This window comes from Lissotriton vulgaris, chromosome 4_1 (assembly GCF_964263255.1).
Source record: "Lissotriton vulgaris chromosome 4_1, aLisVul1.2, whole genome shotgun sequence".
Taxonomy (NCBI): Eukaryota; Metazoa; Chordata; class Amphibia; order Caudata; family Salamandridae; genus Lissotriton; species Lissotriton vulgaris.
Window position 1 is genome coordinate 1,136,513,570 of NC_141691.1, and position 19,625 is coordinate 1,136,533,194.

Consider the following 19,625-nt stretch of genomic DNA (forward strand, 5'->3'; position numbering starts at 1 on the left):
AAAATCTGACCAATACCGGGCGAAGATAAGGAAGACCGTCCTCTGCATAAGACCCTTCTATGAAGCATCCCAGGTACTTACAATTCCAGTTCAAACGTTAGAGAACTTAATAAAAAATCAGTAGCCGAAATAGGATTTCTAATAATGTGAGAGTCCCTACTGTAGTCCTGAGGTAAATCTTAACAATTGGTGTTTTCCAGTTTTTTTTAAGATAAAATACCTCACCAAACAGACCGAGTGAAGAAAAGAAATACCATCCTAGTCCAAAGTCTTGTCTGTGGAGAACCCCAGGTACTGACAATTCTATTTCAAAAGTCATGGGCCAAGAAAGGATAACGCTAGTTTAACTAAGATGTTAAATAATGTGCGGAATAAGTCAGAGCAACTACTAATATATAGAATTTCTTGATAGGCACGTTTATTTTAAACAGTAACGGAGAGGCGGACTAACACTGACCCACTCTACCGGAGAGGAAATTCTTTTAGAGAGACGTAAAAGAACCCAAAAGTAAGATGTATCGAGATAAAATATAAATAACATCCAGAGGTGATCTAACGACCCGGTATATTTAATCATTTTACAGAAGTCGAGAATTCCGACATGGTCACATATCGCCAATTTCTTCTTTAAAAAAGCGACTGACCAAGCAACAGCCTAATTGGAGGTACGTATAAACCGAACACACCCCATATCTAAGAAATAGTTGAAAATGATACAACGTCATCAGAATAACATTAAAAACAACGATGACTAACAAGTGATATCTAAAGTAACATAGGTATCAATGTCCAACCCATTGCCCTAGAACAAGAGGCACGAAGGGATGCAAGCGAAAGGGTGTGACCAAACTAAAGTTGTGGGATTTACAAATAATCAATAGGCTTGTTTTTTTAAATATCCATAACATAGAGAGTGTTAATGACAGTGCCCGCAATGCTCAATAAATATGTATTGTTGTGAACATAGGATGTATGCTGGATACACTGTATAGGTGACAGTAAAATTCTGTTCTACCACAGATCAAATACATTAAATGTTAATATATTCTTTGTGTTTTAAATTTATAGAGTTTTTAACTTACACACTGTCCTGAAGAAGGTGACGACATAATATCACCGAAACGCCGCGTCGACAATTTTTGTTTGTGTGATAAATTTGTTGCATTGAAAGAACCTTTTTAAACCGTAATTTTGATTTTTCATGTTTGTGGAATAAAATGCTACAGTAACTGTTTTTAATATATTTTTAAATGTATAGATTTATGTACTTGCTCTATAAAATGGTATGAACAGAAAACAATATATACAACAATAAATAAAGAATTCCTTTTTATACAAATAGCGTTTACATCCTCATTACCTTATGTTATGTTCAGAGAGGCAAAATGATGTTTATTAATGGAGATTGAAATTGATTGTGAATTTGTTGATCCTTGAACAACTTTAATACGTGTTTTGGCTCACCCAAAGCCCCTTCTGTAACCCCCTAGAGACGCAAGTCTCTTCCCCTAGACCACACGAAAAGGGAACCTGTATTTTTGCCTAACTTGTGTGGTGTCCTTTAATTTGATATTACAGGATTGTGATTGGTAAAACAGCTCGCCTCTTGAGTTACGCCTTTAAGGCTGCTTAGTCCATGCTACCCTTAGGATAGCTTGTCAATAAGGTTGACTTACAACCATCACCATAAGGGATTGTTTGGACTGATACAAGGTGCCCCCAGAATTAGAGACATCATATATCAGGCCAACTTCTCACATTCAGAATCCTCAGATACAGGTCACCGTCCCTCCGCCCATACCTTTGGCAATTCCTGAGCGATATTCAGGGGATCCTTTTAAGACACAGGTGTTCCTTACACAGATAATGTGCACTCTTCATGCAAACCAGCCTCCTTCCCCAATAATCACTCCCGAGTGGCAATCGCCATCTCATATCTGCTTGGGGATGCTGCTAACTGGGCGGTTCCTCTAGTGAGGAACAACGATGCTGTGTTGTCCGACTGGTCGGCTTTTAGGGCTGAGTTCGAAAGGGTATTTGATAGAGGAGCAACCACTTTTAATGCAGACAAGGAACTATTGGAACTCAGACATGGAAGAAATGATTTGGTCACATATTTAACAACCTTCAATAGATTAGTGGCAGAAACTTCCTGGCCAGAAGAAAAACAAATGTCCATTTTTTATCAAGGACTAAGGGAAGGGTTAAAGGATATTATCGCTCAGATCGACCCTCAGCGAACCACATGTACGGACATGATTAATTTTAATTTAAGGCTGGATGGGAGATTAGCAGAAAGAGGAGGTGATAGAAGAAAATAGGAGAGAGGCTACGCAAGATATGAAACATCCCCTCGCAAAGGATTGCCTCCCTCTGCAGATGGGAATGAACCTATGGAAATAGGAGCTGTCCGAGACCCGTCATCCAGGGAAGAGAGAGAAAGTCACGGGGTTCAGGGCCTTTGCATGTATTGCGGCAAGAAAGGCCATTGCGTAAAGGAATGTCCTTCCAAGCCCAAAAATACTGGGGGATGGTCTAGGAAAAAGTTAGCGGTGTCCAACATAGGCATTAGACATGAAGACTCGAAAGAGAGTTCAGAGGAAGCAGTGCAATGGAAGCTACCTTCTTCGTCCATTGAGACCGTGCCTGATTCCATGTCACACATAGTTCTGCCCATGAGTTTGGAGAGCCACAGGAACAACAACCAAGTATTGGTGATGATTTATTCAGGTGCCACGGAAAACTTTATTGACAGTGGGTTGGTGACAAGACTCTCCTTAACTCGTGTGTCCAGAGAGAAACCAGAGGAAGTGTGGGCAGTGAATGGGAAACCATTAAAATCTGGATTAATCACTGAACAGACTAAGAAAGTCATGCTGTCTGTTCTGGTTCCAGAAGGGGAACACAGAGATGAGGTATCTTTGAACATTATTGAGGCACCTCAGTACGAGATAATTTTGGGAATGCCATGGTTGAGCTTTCACAACCCGACAATCGATTGGAAAAGAAAAACTATACGTTTTGTGTCAATTGATTGTCAAGAGCATTTTGTGTCCTCTCAGCTCACTCAGGCAGCAGCATTATCTTTTCCTTTTGTAGTCGCCATGGCTGCTGAAAAAGAAGTGTCTTTACCCAAAGCTTATCAGCCATACAAAGACGTGTTTAGTGAGAGGATGGCAGAGACGTTACCTCCCCAGAAAGAGTACAATTGTTGTATAGACCTGGTGAATGGGGCACCGATACCATCATGTCTAGTGTACGCTTTATCCGTTCCAGAAACTAAGCACCTGAAAGACTATTTAGATCATTACCAGAAGATAGGCTTCATTAGACCTTCCAAATCCCCTGCAGCCTCTCCTTTGTTTTTTATTGCAAAAGCAAATGGTGATTTGAGAGCCTGTGTGGATTATAGAATGTTGAACGAATACACAGTACGTAATAGATACCCTCTGCCTCTCATCTCTGTTTTATTAGACCGAGTGAGAGACGCCCAGATTTACACCAGGCTAGACCTCCGTGGAGCATACCACTTGGTGCATGTTAGAAGAGGGGATGAATGGAAGACTGCCTTCAAGACACGTTATGGGTTGTTTGAATACACTGTGATGCCGTTCGGGTTGTGTAACGCCCCGGCGGCATTCCAGTACTTTCTTAACGATGTCTTGAGGGAGTGGGTGAACATAAGTGTCGTAGTGAACATAGACGACATTCTGATTTACTCAGAGGATGTTAGAACGCATACCGAACATGTGGTCCAGGTCCTGCAGTGTTTAAGACAACATGCCCTTTTTTGTAAACTGAATAAGTGTGAATACAAAATGTTCTAGCTATCGCGACAAGAATTTTAGATTCTATTAACAACACGGAGACGAGGATTATGCTTTCTCATTTCTTTACTGCACAAACAGCAGCCAATGAAAAGTAAACTACAATGAGTAAAAAACAACATTTCCCATGAAGCTTTGAACCACGCCTCCAATAACAGTAACCAATCACAGTAGTAACAAGCATATAAAGTATAGAGACACTAATCTGGCCTCCTCTTTCTTTGCGCGAACAGTCTAGTCACAGTGAACAAGTCTTTAACTCCCAACGGAGAGAACAGTTCCTTAGGACTTCTCAACGGAGAAAATATCCATAACATGAAGGATCATCCTCCACCAGGAAGGGGCAGCAGCACAATCCACAGAAGGCAATTAACTCTTGTTGGAGTCGTTTCCTGAAACAGAAAAAGAAGTTTGAGAAAAGAAGCCCACAAACTATATTTCTCAGAGGGCGGGTACAAAGTTGTTAAACAACATCATATCAAACAACTTTACAGTTATATAACTGTCCCAACAGGTGGGATAATCCTCGCCTCTGTGTCCTTAATAGAATCTAAAATTCTTGTTGCGATAGCTAGAAAATTTTGTATTCTATGCCAGGACCGGAGGCTTCTGATTATGCTGGTTCAAAGCTTATCATACTTACATACGGGAGCCAGGACCAGTCAGCCGCTTTTAGGATATCCTCCAAACGGGAACCTAATAAATAGGCTTTAGAAGCCATCGCACCTCTAGCTGAATCAGCACCATAAGCAGATGTATCAATGCCAGCCTCCGACATGATCCATCTAACCCATCTGGCTAAAGTAGCCACAGCAACTGGTTTGAAGGGTTTTTGAACAGAGATTAGCAACTGGCCTAAAGGATCAACCCTGTGTTCAATAGTACGCTCCTCATAACACTTGAGACACTGCAACACACATAGCTTGCTGTTATGTGGAAAGGCGGGATACTCCACTGAGCGTGACATGGTCTTAGTTCGTCGTGTAATAACAAAGGAGACACCCTGAGGAGAAAACATCCTACAAGCCAAATCTAAAGCTCTAACATCCGAAACTCTGTGACATGAAATGAGACACAATAGCATAGTGAGCTTGGCAGAGAGCTGTTTTAAAGACAAATCACCATTATTGGGCCAGGTTTCCAACAAATTAAGCACCTTTGTAACATCCCACATTGTGGAATACCTGGGCCGAGGAGGATTGGCCACATGCACACCCTTAAGCAACTTACAAACCAAGGGGTGCATCCCCACAGGCTTACCCTCGATGTGGTTGTGACCAGCAGAAATTGCAGACCTGAAATTATTTACCGACCTGTAAGCCAGGCCTGAAGCTGCACGTTCAGACAGAAAATTCAGTACATCAGTCACATTTGATCCCACAGGATCCACCTGTTTTGAAAGGCACCAACCCACCCACTTCTTCCAAGAAGCAGAGTATCGTTTCCGGGTGGAAGGAGCCCACGCTTGTTGCATAAAACAGGAAGCTTCTTGTGAAAGGCCTGCAAGGCATTCATGTCTCCGGAGAGCGTCCACACCATTAAGGTCAACTGGTTCTGCAGGATTAAGGGATGACAAGCTCCCACTGGGTCCTGCAGAAGCATCGGGAAGACTGGGAGCCGGAAGGGGAGATCCACAGATAACTCCAACAGTGTGGGAAACCACGACTGAGTCGACCAGAAAGGAGTCACCAACACTATTGTCGCCCTCTGCCGGCGCACCAACGCCGCTACTCTCGGGATCAGCGCAAACGGTGGAAAAGCATAATTCCTCCGTTGCCCCCAATGGTGAAGGAACGCGTCCGTCCCCATTGACATTGGGTCCGGTCTCCAACTGTAACATAATCTGAGAGAACAGCGATGGGTGAAGTCTCCAATCGCTGAAGTCTCGGAGAAATCAGGAATTCCAATCCGCCACCTGATTGAATTTCCCCGGAAGGTATTCCGCCACCACAGCGATCTTGCGATCCAGGCAGAAGTGCCAAAATTCCTTCGCAATGTGGACCAGCATTCGAGACTTCGTCCCCCCTAATCGGTTGATGTATCTCACCGCTGAGATATTGTCCATTCGAAGGAGAATACAACAATTGCTCTTCAGCGGTGAGACAGACCTGATGGCAAAGGACCCTGCCAACAACTCTAGGCAGTTTATGTGTAGTGTAAGTTCGTCTGCTGACCACCGTCCTCCTGTGGTATAATCTCCACAGCGAGCGCCCCAGCCCCATTGACTGGCGTCCGATTCGACTACCATACCCGGGGCTGCGCCGAAGATGGCTCGGCCATTCCAGGCTGATATGTGTTCCAGCCACCACTGGAGTTCCTCCCGGGCCTCTGGGGAAAGAGGAATTAGGTGATCGTAGTGAAATTTCCTCTGCAGATAAAAGATTTTCAGTCTCTGAAGGGCCTTGTAGTGTAAGGGACCGGGGAAAATGGCTTGGATTGACGAGGCCAGGAGACCCACATTCCTCGCCAACACACGCAAGGAAATCTTCTCCTTGGTCAAAGTGGATGTTATCTCCCTTTTGATGGACCTGATCTTGTGAAGGGAAAGGAGCAATTGAGCCGCAACAGAGTCTATCAGGAAACCTAGGAATGGCATCTGCTGATTCGGTATCATCACCGATTTCTTGGTGTTCATGACGAATCCCAGATTCTGTAGCAGGGACGTCGTCCACTTCAAGTGAGTGAGAAGAAAGGACCGATCTTGGGCTAGGATGAGCATGTCGTCCAAGTACACAATGAGGCGCACTCCCATCTCTCGCAGACGCAAGACCACAGGTTTGAGAATCTTGGTGAATACCCAAGGGGCTGAAGACAGGCCGAAGGGAAGCACCCTGTAGCGATACCATCGCCCTCTCCAAGAAAACTGTAAGAATTTTTGATGAGAGGGGCAGATGGGGACTGTCAGATAGGCATCTTTTAGTTCTAAGCGGACCATCTAGTCTTTCTCCAACAGGAGGTCTCGTAAAAGATGGATACCCTCCATCTTGAAGTGGCGATAAGTGACATAGGGATTGAAGTCTCTTAAGTTCAAAACCAAGCGTTGGCCACCACCCTTCTTTTGTACCAGGAAGACGTTGCTGCAGAATCCTTCGGGGATGAAGGGTCCGACAGCAAAAGCCTTTTTTTGTTACAATTCTTCCAGTTCTGAGTCGATAAAACTCTGTTCCAGACGGGAAAAAAGGAGAGGCTGAGGGGGGAAGGGTTGAAGGGGGCATTCCAACATCTCTATGTGATAGCCCTGGATGGTCTGCAGTAGCCAAGCATCTGAAATGAGGCATGTCCAATTCTTTACAAAATGACGCAGTCTGCCTCCTAAGGGGACCAGGGGGCACATTTGACTTACCGGAGGATTGATTGTCGAAATTTTTGTAGCCTCTGTTGACCCCTCGATTATAGCGACCTCTGAAGCCGCGGGATCTCAACGGGTAGAAGCCAGCCTGGTCTGGTTCCTGTGTATACCCTCTGCCCCGTCTAGGGGTGTAACCTCGTTGAGGACTGGTATTCGAGTAGCGGCCGGTCGAACGTCCCCTGCCACGACCGGCCCTATTAGAGACCTGGTGCAACACCCTCTTCAAGGAGGCTTGAGACTTATCCAAGGATGCAAAGGTATTGACAAATTTAGCAATGTCTTTTACAAAGTTGTCCCCAAACAACTGTCCTTCCGCCAAAGGACCCGGCTCCGACGAAGTCAATTCAAACAATTGGGGGTCAATCTGGAGTAAGACTGACTTCCGTCTCTCAGAAGCTAGAGCGCAGTTGGCGTTGCCCAACATGCAAATGGCTCGCTGCGCCCAACCCGCAAGGACTTCAGGGTGGATGGCATCACCTGTCTCTTGAGCATGGAGGGCCAGCTCCAGTATCTTGGCCAAAGGCCCTGAAAGGTCAAGGACCTTATCCTGGCACGCTCTGAGTGCGCAATCAATTCCTTTTTTTGGGGTCTTTCTTGTATTTTTTGAGGAAAGTAGTCATGGAAGGGTCGATGTCTAGGGTAACGGCCACCTTATGGGACAAGTCGGGATGGGTACACTCGGACTTAAGCGAGCTCTCACCTCTTTATCAAAACCTTTACAGAGATGAGACTCCAGGTATTCCAAAATAGAAGTATGTATCCTGTTACACAAGATGCATTCCATTCATGCACTCCTTTCCAAACTTTCATAAATTTGCATACAATTTTTTCTCGTCTATTCAATAATTCATTTATTCGTAGTAGAGTTTTGTTAGAAACATATCATTGTTTTCATGACTGTTCAACATATTCCATGTCTCAAAAAATTTTTTATGATGCTAGTATTGCCCAATGCATTTCAAGCGTATCGCCCTTCCTCAGGGGCCTTCCATTACATCTAGAAACATTAATCATAGGTCTTAGTTAGTACCCAAATGAAACATAACAATCTCTGTGGAAAAAGGTTTTGAAATGAAAACATAATACATAGGTGCTGCCCCACATGCTATAGTGGACGTGTATTGTTCGTGAGAAAATAATGTGTGCTCAAAAAAGCGAGAACACTCGTATTTGATCAATGCGAAACGAAGCGTGAAGCCCAGTAGTTGGGCACTGACCTTAATACATGGAATCTGTCGTTCACGGACTTTAGCTGCAAAAGGTAAACAAACTCGTGTTGGTAAAATGTAACGTGACATTGGTGTCTCGTTGCTAGATATGTAAACCGATCGTATCTTACCGGGGTAATGGTGCCGTGGTGCTTCCCTCGCTAATCTTGGCGTGCGGCGCTCTACTCGGACGCGCTCTATGGTATAAGAGCAATTCAATTACAACGTGTGTTTACGTGGTTGACGGGCGTAAGCGGGTGGCGCTCTACATACTCTATGGTATTGAAACACTATGGTAACGGCGTGTGTTTACGTGGGTAACAAGCGTAAACATCAAAAACGGACTATGTGTCAAGCAGAAAAACGAGTACATATTGTTTGCAATTGGCGTGTTTTAAAAGATAAAAGCATGTGGGGTGTAAAGGTAAAAGAAAATGAGAATGGTAAAAAGAATGTATATACATAGCAAAACGTGCGCAAAATATCGTATTTCAGATGATCTTAAAGCATATTCGTATATTACGAGCTGAACAAATATAGGATAAACATGTAATCCATGTAGTACATCAATGTTTAAAATGTCAGTTTATAAATAGCAATGAAGATCCAGCCTTTCATTGAGTCCTTTGGGCTGTAGGGTGCATAGGTAGTCTATCCAGAAGATTTCTCTACGTAATAAGTGGCTGTTGTTATCTCGGCCCGGCAGGGTTGCCACTTTTTCTAGTATACAAAATTTGAGTTGGCTCACATTGTGCTTGGCATCATTAAAATGTACTGCTATTGTAGATTTGTCATTTTTCAAACGGATGTTGCTTTTATGTTCTATGATTCTTGTCTTGATTTTTCTTTGAGTTTTTCCTACGTATGAGAGGCCACAGGGGCATCTCAACAGGTAAATAACATTTGAAGTGTCACATGTTCCAGATACTTTTAGTTTTATTGGGGAACCTTTGGTAGGATGGTTTATAGTGTTTCCTTTGATGATTGCGGAGCAATTACCACAGTTATGACATGGTAAAGTTCCTTTGTGTGTGCCATGTTCTATTGGTTTCGTTTCTTTCACTAATTCCTTCAAATTTTTTGTCCTTTCATAAGCAAAGATGGGTTGATGTTTAAATAAGTCTTTGAAATCTTCCTCTAATGCAAGCATAGGCCAATGTGTTTTGATGGATTTTTTGATCTTAGAGCTATTTGTAGAGTACTTGGATACAAATACAGATCTCTGTTCATCAATTTTCTCTTTGGGTTTTAACAGATGTTCTCTTTGTAATTTGTCAGCTCGTTCAGAGGCAGAATCCAAGATGGCTTGGGGGTATCCTCTTTTTCTGAACTTTTCCAACATATCTTCTTTGTGTTTTTGGTACAATTCTTTTGTAGATGCAATTCTTTTTATGCGTAGTAATTGTGAAAAGGGTAGATGCTGCTTTAGTGGGGTTTGGTGAAAACTTTTGAAGTGGAGTAGGTTGTTTCTGTCAGTTTTCTTGGTAAATATGGACGTGGTTATGTTGCCATTCTCATTGGTTAGTTGTACGTCCAGGAATGATAAAGATTCTTTGTCTATGGTAAAGGTGAATTGTATTCTTTCATCGATCTGATTTAGTTGGTATAATTCGCTGATTAGATTTTCCTTGCTTCCCTTCCATAACACAAAAATGTTGTCAATATATCTCTTGTAGAGTATTAGGTTGCTGATCCATCCTTCCTTGTTGAGTATATGATCTAGTTCATAACGATGCATGAACGTATTAGCATAGGTAGGCGCGGCACAATTGCCCATAGAAGTCCCCGACATTTGTATGTAGAAATGATTTTCCCATTCAAAATAGCTATGATATAGCGTGAAATGTAGTAGATCCATCAATAGTATTTTGAGTGCTTCTGGTTTATTCTCATGTACGAGAAAACTCTCCACGGCAGATATGCCTAAATCATGCGGTATGGATGTGTATAATGATTTAACATCTATGCTTGCCATGATCATGTCTGTGGTAAAGTTACTTTTTTCTGCCTCCAAAATATTAAGAAAGTGCGTTGTATCCTTAATATATGTTGAACTTTTTTGAACCATATTTTGTAAATGTTTGTCCAGGTATTTTCCAACTGGTTCGTGGATAGATCCAACAGTGGATACAATGGGTCTTAACGGTGGTAATTTTTCATGTTTATGAATCTTGGGTGTCATGTATATATATGGAGTTGCAGGATTGTTTTTTATGAGGTATTCTTTCTCTTTGAGACCTATAGTACCTTGGTCAACTGCATTTTGTATTATGGTGGTTAGGATTTTAACTAATTCTTTTGTAGGATCTGAATTTATGCGCGTATACATGTTAGGATCTTGAACATGTTTTTGTACATTTTCTTTGTAGTAGCTTGTGTCCATTATCACCAATGCCCCACCTTTGTCTGCTTGTCTTATGGTGATTTGTTGATTGTTAGCTAAATTTCTTAGGATTTGTTTTTCTTTTTGTGACATGTTGGAGTGTTTTGATCTAGGATTTTTGAATGTTTCTTCAAGTTCCGTCAATATAACTTTTTCAAATGCGTCTAAAACTTTGTGGCTCACTGGAGCTATGAACTTGCTTTTGGTTCTTAAACCCATGAGGGTGTTTTCTTGATTTTGTGTGTTGGTTGCTGTAGGTTCTATCACGTTAGTGAAAAAGTGTCTTAATCTTAACGATCTGAGAAATTTGTATACACAAACTTTTGTCTCTAGTAGGTTAGAGTGGTACGTAGGAACATATGAGGATCCTTTCTGTAGTGTCTGTAGTTCTTGGTTACTCATTTGGTGCTGAGATATATTTATGACAAGGCCTTCTGACTCCTCGTACTTTTGGCAACTGGAGCGCTTTCTGTTTGTGCGTTTGCTCCTCCTGGTTCTATTTCCTGTCCAATGCCTACCTCTAAAAAAGGTGCCGGTGTTTGTTGGGCACTTGATGTGCTGGCTGTTTGTTTATCGGTTATTAGGCTTGATTGTGCTTTATGTAGGTCTTTGGATTGCCCTGGTTTCAGTCTCCTATTGTCCCAGTGAGGACGTCTTTGTTGCGAATCGTCAGAGGATGTATCATCTGTGGATTTGTCAGTGTTGGGTCTCTGTTGTCGTCTTTTTGCGTATATATCAGCCCATGTATACACTTCACCCAACCGGTAATCTGTGGTGTCTCTTTTGAATTTTCTAAGCTTTCTGTCATTTATTTCTTTGGTGTATTCGTCCAATTTTTTGTTAGTGTCTGCCAAAATTTGATCCCATTCCTCTTTTGTTACTAGTTTATTCAATTCATCTTTTGTTTGAGCAACTTCTTTTGTCAATTCCTCAATTAATTTCGCTAACTCTTCAATGATCAGTAAAATTAGGTCCAGTGAACATTTATTTAATATAGCATGCCATCGTTCTGTGAACCTTGCGTTATTTTTACATAATGTAGATTTTAGGGATATTCTCAAACCTTGAGGTATTCTTTGTGCCTTGTGATACTTTATGAGAGTACTTGCATGAAGTTTCTGATTTACGATACGTTTTGATATGTACAGGAGTTGTTTTATGTTTGTTTCTTTAGAACCAGTGCCAGGACATATGTCTTCTGTTTCTTCTATAAGAGAGTAGATACGACTAGTGTCATCCTCGGTAAATGCTAGCGTTTCTGCCCTTTGTTCTGTTGTGTGTGCAATATCCGCAAATTGCATTTCTGGTAGTGCAGGGAGCCTCTTAGCTCAGAGGATTATAGATACTGACTGTTTGTTGTGGGTCCCGCACTCCTGGTGGTTATTTTAAACTTTGTTGATCTGTAAATGTGAAACTGTTGTTGGTGCAATGAATGGTAACCTTGCTGGGCTTCCAAGATTGAGGTATTTCAAAATAGAAGTATGTATCCTGTTACACAAGATGCATTCCATTCATGCACTCCTTTCCAAACTTTCATAAATTTGCATACAATTTTTTCTCGTCTATTCAATAATTCATTTATTCGTAGTAGAGTTTTGTTAGAAACATATCATTGTTTTCATGACTGTTCAACATATTCCATGTCTCAAAAATTTTTTTATGATGCTAGTATTGCCCAATGCATTTCAAGCGTATCGCCCTTCCTCAGGGGCCTTCCATTACATCTAGAAACATTAATCATAGGTCTTAGTTAGTACCCAAATGAAACATAACAATCTCTGTGGAAAAAGGTTTTGAAATGAAAACATAATACATAGGTGCTGCCCCACATGCTATAGTGAACGTGTATTGTTCGTGAGAAAATAATGTGTGCTCAAAAAAGCGAGAACACTTGTATTTGATCAATGCGAAACGAAGCGTGAAGCTCAGTAGTTGGGCACTGACCTTAATACATGGAATCTGTCGTTCACGGACTTTAGCTGCAAAAGGTAAACAAACTCGTGTTGGTAAAATGTAACGTGACATTGGTGTCTCGTTGCTAGATATGTAAACCGATCGTATCTTACCGGGGTAATGGTGCCGTGGTGCTTCCCTCGCTAATCTTGGCGTGCGGCGCTCTACTCGGACGCGCTCTATGGTATAAGAGCAATTCAATTACAACGTGTGTTTACGTGGTTGACGGGCGTAACGCCGTTACCATAGTGTTTCAATACCATAGAGTATGTAGAGCGCCACCCGCTTACGCCCGTCAACCACGTAAACACACGTTGTAATTGAATTGCTCTTATACCATAGAGCGCGTCCGAGTAGAGCGCCGCACGCCAAGATTAGCGAGGGAAGCACCACGGCACCATTACCCCGGTAAGATACGATCGGTTTACATATCTAGCAACGAGACACCAATGTCACGTTACATTTTACCAACACGAGTTTGTTTACCTTTTGCAGCTAAAGTCCGTGAACGACAGATTCCATGTATTAAGGTCAGTGCCCAACTACTGGGCTTCACGCTTCGTTTCGCATTGATCAAATACGAGTGTTCTCGCTTTTTTGAGCACACATTATTTTCTCACGAACAATACACATTCACTATAGCATGTGGGGCAGCACCTATGTATTATGTTTTCATTTCAAAACCTTTTTCCACAGAGATTGTTATGTTTCATTTGGGTACTAACTAAGACCTATGATTAATGTTTCTAGATGTAATGGAAGTCCCCTGAGGAAGGGCGATACGCTTGAAATGCATTGGGCAATACTAGCATCATAAAAAAAAAATTTGAGACATGGAATATGTTGAACAGTCATGAAAACAATGATATGTTTCTAACAAAACTCTACTACGAATAAATGAATTATTGAATAGACGAGAAAAAATTGTATGCAAATTTATGAAAGTTTGGAAAGGAGTGCATGAATGGAAGGCATCTTGTGTAACAGGATACATACTTCTATTTTGAAATATCTCAATCTTGGAAGCCCAGCAAGGTTACCATTCATTGCACCAACGACAGTTTCACATTTACAGATCAACAAAGTTTAAAATAACCACCAGGAGTGCGGGACCCACAACAAACAGTCAGTATCTATACTCCAGGTATTCCGCCACAGCTGGGGGGGGGGGGAACCCAATCAGAGGACCTAGGATGTAAAATGTCTGTTGGGTCAAAGGAGAAGGGCGAGTGAGTGACAGAAGGGGAGGCATGCTTGCGTTTCTTAGAGCGCTTGCGGGGCGCAGCATCAGAGGAATCTGTGTCCGTATCTGTGTCAGTGGTGGTGTCTTTATGAGGGGGGGAGGGGGGGCGGGACGGCAAGGACTTGTCACCAGCGGAAGCTTCTTTGGATCTATAAAGTTTATCATAGGACTGAACGTGGGGCCAGGACGGGTCAAGAGCCACCTTCTTATGGAGAGGGGGACGTGAGTGATCCTGGGCAGGGAGAGGGAGTGACTTACCAGGGACCAGCAGTTCCAGTTTTTTGGCTAATGGAAGCAGGGCTGAGGAGAGGGCCTTATCAAGCTCAGCGTCCAGCTTCTTGTCAATTATATCCTCCATAGACTCCTCCTCATAATATTCGTCATTGCCCTGGTAATCGCACGCAGTGCCCTCCTTTTCTCAGTACTCAGTATCATCCGTATTCACAAGGGACCTCTTAATCCCACTATAAATCTCCAGAGGGAAGCAGAAATGCCAGCCCAGTCAGGGGCGTCAATTTGGGGAAGTGCCAGGCGCAGGAGCCGGAAATACCAAGAAATATCAAAGTATAAAGTCCAGTTCCAGGACTAATGGAGGGAAAAACCAACTCAAATCAGGCAGAAAAGGGTTGCCAAAAATTAACCCACTTCCTCTGTCACTGGGAAGCTAGGGGTTAAATTATCAGACCTCCGATTGCCAAAGGGGTGAAAGCGCTGCTTTTTTAAGGTCGAATAACGGCCCCTCGGCTCCTGGCCAAACTGCGTGGAGGCCCCTTTCAGCCGGGGCTAGAGCGTCCGTTCGGCACCAATTAGGGCTGCGCTCGCACAACAGGCGTGCGCGAGACCCTGAAGACGCACGCCGGGCCTCAGCCGGGCGCCTACATGCACCTCCTTCCCCGAAGGGGGGGCTAAGTCCCTCCGGATCGCGACCGCGATCAACTGCGGCCACAGCCGCCAGCAGTGATGAGGGGAAACAGGGAAAGCCTACGAGCGCTACACGCGCTCCACCTAAATACACCGGGGCACGGAGCGGGCAAGAGCAGCACCACTCCGACATCGGGAAGGAAGGAGCCCCTGCCCGGGTCGGTAACAAAAAAGGCGCCACAGCGTGGCAAGTCTAACAGGCAGCAGAAGCATCAACATGAGCATCACAATAACGGTACACCATAAGAGCAATGATATAAATAGCACGATTTGACCATGATAAAACATGCGCCTGGGGCGAATTCATATTATCTAAAGTCGTACAAGCATATAAAGTAAGGAGCACTTATCTGGGCTGCGGAGCAGCAAAGAAAGAGGAGGCCAGATTAGTGTCTCTATACTTTATATGCTTGTTACTACTGTGATTGGTTACTGATATTGGAGGCGTGGTTCAAAGCCTCATGGGAAATGTTGTTTTTTACTCATTGTAGTTTACTTTTTATTGGCTGCTGTTTGTGCAGTAAAGAAATGAGAAAGCATAATCAGAAGCCTCCGGTCCTGCCATAGAATTCAGTGTGAACAAAGTGGAATTCTTGGGAGTGATGCTTTGCTCTGAAGGGTTGCAAATGGCAGAACGCAAGGTTCAGGCAGTACAAACATGGCCAGTGCCAAAGTCTGTAAGTGAAGTGCAATGCTTTCTAGGCTTTGCCAATTATTACAGACGGTTAATCCTCCATTTTTCCAAGGTAGCAGTCCCTTTGTCTAGGTTACTCAGAAAAGGTGTTGTTTTTCAGTGGTCCAAGGAAGCTGACGACGCTTTTGTTTATCTCAAAGATGCCTTCACTTCAGCACCCATTTTTGCTCATCCGAAACCTGAGTTCCCTTTCATTGTAGAAGCAGATGCCTCAGATGAGGCTATAGGGGCAATTTTGTCACAAAGAGATCAGCATACAGGACAATTGCATCCAGTGGCCTATTTGTCAAAGAAACTAGGCTTTGCAGAAATTAATTACACGATTGCCGAGAAAGAGCTTTTGGCAATTAAAAGGGCTTTTCAGGAGTGGAGACAGTATCTTTGGGGGGCGGTGTTTCCAGTCACGGTATACTCAGATCACTGTAACCTTCAGTATATGAAGACAGCTAGACATTTGACACAGAGACAGATGAGGTGGATGCTGTTCTTCGCTGAATACAATTTCATAATCACTTTCAGACCTGGTAGTGACAACAGAGAGGCCGATACCCTTTCCCGTTTGGAGAATAGGGAGGATAACGACAAGAAGTCAACACTAGAACCCATAGTGGAACCATCCAAAGTGATATGTGTGTTGAAGGCCGATACCTTTTTGGACAGTATAAGAATTCAGAAAACTAGTGTTGCTTGGGCTTCTTGGAGCAGGAAAGAAACAAGCCATTCTTTGAACCAGGGGTTGCCTTTTGTTAACAACATATTGTTCTTGCCCACCTTGGAAGTCCAAAAGAAGGCTTTTGTATGGTGTCATGAATATCCGATGGCTGGCAATCAAGGGGAGAAGAAAACCATACAATTAATGTTGAGACATTTCTGGTGGTGACCATGAACTCAGACATAAAGCTGTGGGTGAAGAAGTGCGAAGACTGTGCCGCGCAAAAAATGAGAACGGCAAAAGTAAAGGGAAAATCATGACCATGCCCACTCCTAAGAGACCATGGCAAAGTATAAGCATGGATTTTATCACAGGGTTGCCGGTGGATCAGGGGAAAACGGCTGTACTGGTGGTAGTTGACAGCCTTACCAAAATGGGACACTTTATCCCGTTCAGGAACCTTCCCACTGCGGGCCAAACGGCACAATTGTTGTTGACTAACGTCATTCGCCTTCATGGCGTACCGGAAGTCATAATCTCTGACCGGGAACCTCAGTTCATCGCCCGTTTTTGGAAATCCTGGTGTCAGGCTTTGTACATCTCATCCACACTTTCAACTAGTTTTCATCCTCAGACGGATGGACAGACAGAACGTTTAAATCAAACCCTAAAGAAGTTTCTGCAATGTTATGCTCTAGCAGCACAGGAATCATGGGTGTCTTTGTTGTGGATGGCGGAATTGGCATATAACAATTGTTGGAAAGGGTATCTTAGGGCTGGCCGAGCGAGATCGAGAGGCCTCCTGGCGAGATTCCCCTCCTAGGATCGTACAGATGAGCAATCACCCCCCTACAGATGGACACCACACAAAGATAGGTTCTCAACGTTTTTATCAATACTTTTAGGCAGGTTATCATATGATACAGGGATAACTGGATCCAGGGATCCTTTCAAGATTAGTCTCTGAGGGAAAGGGGTAGCGGGACAGTCTTGGTACCCGCCTGGTACAGGGATACCCTGCGCTCAGCTCTCAATCCTCGAGCTGGGGGGTTCTTCGGTATGGGCCGCGGCAGCCCCAGCAGGGCTCCAAAGATGGTTTCACTAAGATGGGCCGCGGCAGGGCCAGCAGGGCTCCAAAGATGGTTTCACGAAGATGGGCAGCGGCAGCGCCAGCAGGGCTCCAGAGATGGTTTCACAAAGATGGGCCGCGGCAGCGCCAGCAGGGCTCCAGAGATGGTTTCATGAAGATGGGCCGCGGCAGCGCCAGCAGGGCTCCAGAGATGGTTTCACGAAGATGGGCCACGGCAGCGCCAGCAGGGCTCCAAGGATGGTTACGGGTTCCACGCGGATGAGTTCGTCTCGGTGTCTCTCGACTCCAGGATACAACTGCCGACCTGCTCCGGAGCTGCCCCAGTTATAGGTCTAGCCTCCTTTGATGTCCGGACCCTCGCACTTGGAGGTCGGAGGGGCCGGGATGTGCGTGTCCAGACACCCAGCAGGGGGGTGGAGCCAGCGCCCAGGGAGGCTGAGGGGCGATCGAAACCAGGCGTCGGGGGACAGTTGGAGGACCATCGAAACTCTTTCCCCCATTGATCCGTCAAGTGGTCTCTTTACCCCCTGGTTGGATCGTGGTGCCTCGATGTCGGGGTTTCGCTGGGTCTGCGGCTGGGGTCGGGCCGAGACCACGAGGCCTGGTTGTGGAGGGCCCAAGATGGAGTCGGGGTTTGAGATGGTGGTCCGGGATAGGGTTTGGACCAGGCGAGGGTGTTGAGGAGAGGTTGCCGAGTTTCAACGGGGGAGAGCTGGGGGGCTGCCCGGAGGGGCGGCTCTCGTGGAGGGTGGATGGTGCTGCTCTCGGCCGGGGAACAGGGGTCGAGGTAGTCTGGAACCCGCCATGCGGGAGGAGTGGGACCACGCCACGAGGCCGGATCCAACACACGTCCCCCCCAGCTGAAGGCAGGGAGAGTCACCCATCTTCTTGGATACTCTCCTCGCCGAGGCGGAAGAAGCGGGACAGGCCGTCTGTGTTGGCGTGGTCGTTGCCTGGGCGATGCTCCACAGTGAAGTCCATCCCTTGCAGGGAGATGGACCAAAGCAACAGCTTCGGATTCTCCCCTCGCATCTGCATCAGCCACCGCAGAGGTCGGTGGTCAGTTTGTACTTGGAAGTGGGTGCCGAAGAGATAGGGCAGGAGTTTCTTGAGGGCCCACACCACGGCGAAGGCCTCCCGCTCAATGGTGCTCCAGCTCTCTTCTCGGGCCAGCAGGCGTCGGCTAATGAAGGCCACCGGCTGATCAATTCCCACGGTGTTGACTTGTGAGAGAACTGCCCCGACGCCGTGATCGGAGGCATCTGTTTGCACTATGAATTCCCGGCTGTAATCGGGGGCTTGGAGCACGGGGGCGGTGCACATCGCTGTCTTGAGGGTCTCAAAGGCGGTCTGACACTCAGGGGTCCAGTGTACCTTCTGTGGTTGTCGTTTGGAAGTGAGTTCCGTGAGGGGGCCCGCAATACTGCCATAGTCTTTTATGAAGCGCCAGTAATACCCAGTGAGCCCCAGGAAGGCTTGGACCTCTGTCTGGGTGATCGGGGGCTCCCAGGCCATGATGGCGTTGATCTTGGGTTGGAGGGGGGCCACCAGGCCACTTCCCACTTGGTGCCCCAGGTAGGTCACGGAACTTTGGCCGATCTGACACTTGCTGGCTTTTATGGTAATCCGGCCCGTTGGAGGGCGGCCAAGACCTCCTGGAGGTGCTGGAGGTGCTCAGCCCAGTGGAGGCTGTACACCGCGATATCGTCCAGGTAGGCGGCGCTGAACTCCTCAAGCCCCGCCAGCACCTTATTCACCAGTCTCTGGAACGTGGCAGGGACATTTTTCATTCCGAAGGGCATTACCCTGAAGTGGTAGTGGCCATCGGGGGTGGAGAAAGCGGATCGCTCCTGGGCGCCTGGAGTGAGTCCGATCTGGCAGTAGCCCGTGTTCAGGTTGAAGGTGCTCAGACAACGGGCCGACCCCAGGCGGTCGATCAGTACATCATCCCGGGGGATGGGGTGTGCGTCTGTTTGGGTGACGGCGTTCAGACCCCGGTAGTCCACAAAAAACCTGAGTTCGGGGGCTACGCCAGGGGCGGCGGCCTTGGGGACTAGGACAACAGGACTGGCCCATGGACTGTCGGAGGGCTCGACCACCCCCAGAGCCAGCATTTTGGATACTTCTGACTGGATGCAGGCTCGCACTCGATCAGGAACTCGGTAGGCCCGGTGCCGCACAGGCGGGCTATCCCCGGTGTCGACATTGTGGAGGCACCACGGGGTGACCCCGGGGGTGAGAGAGAATAGATCGGCAAATTGTCCCAATAGCCCTTGGCAATCTCTGCGTTGTTCTAGGGTCAGGG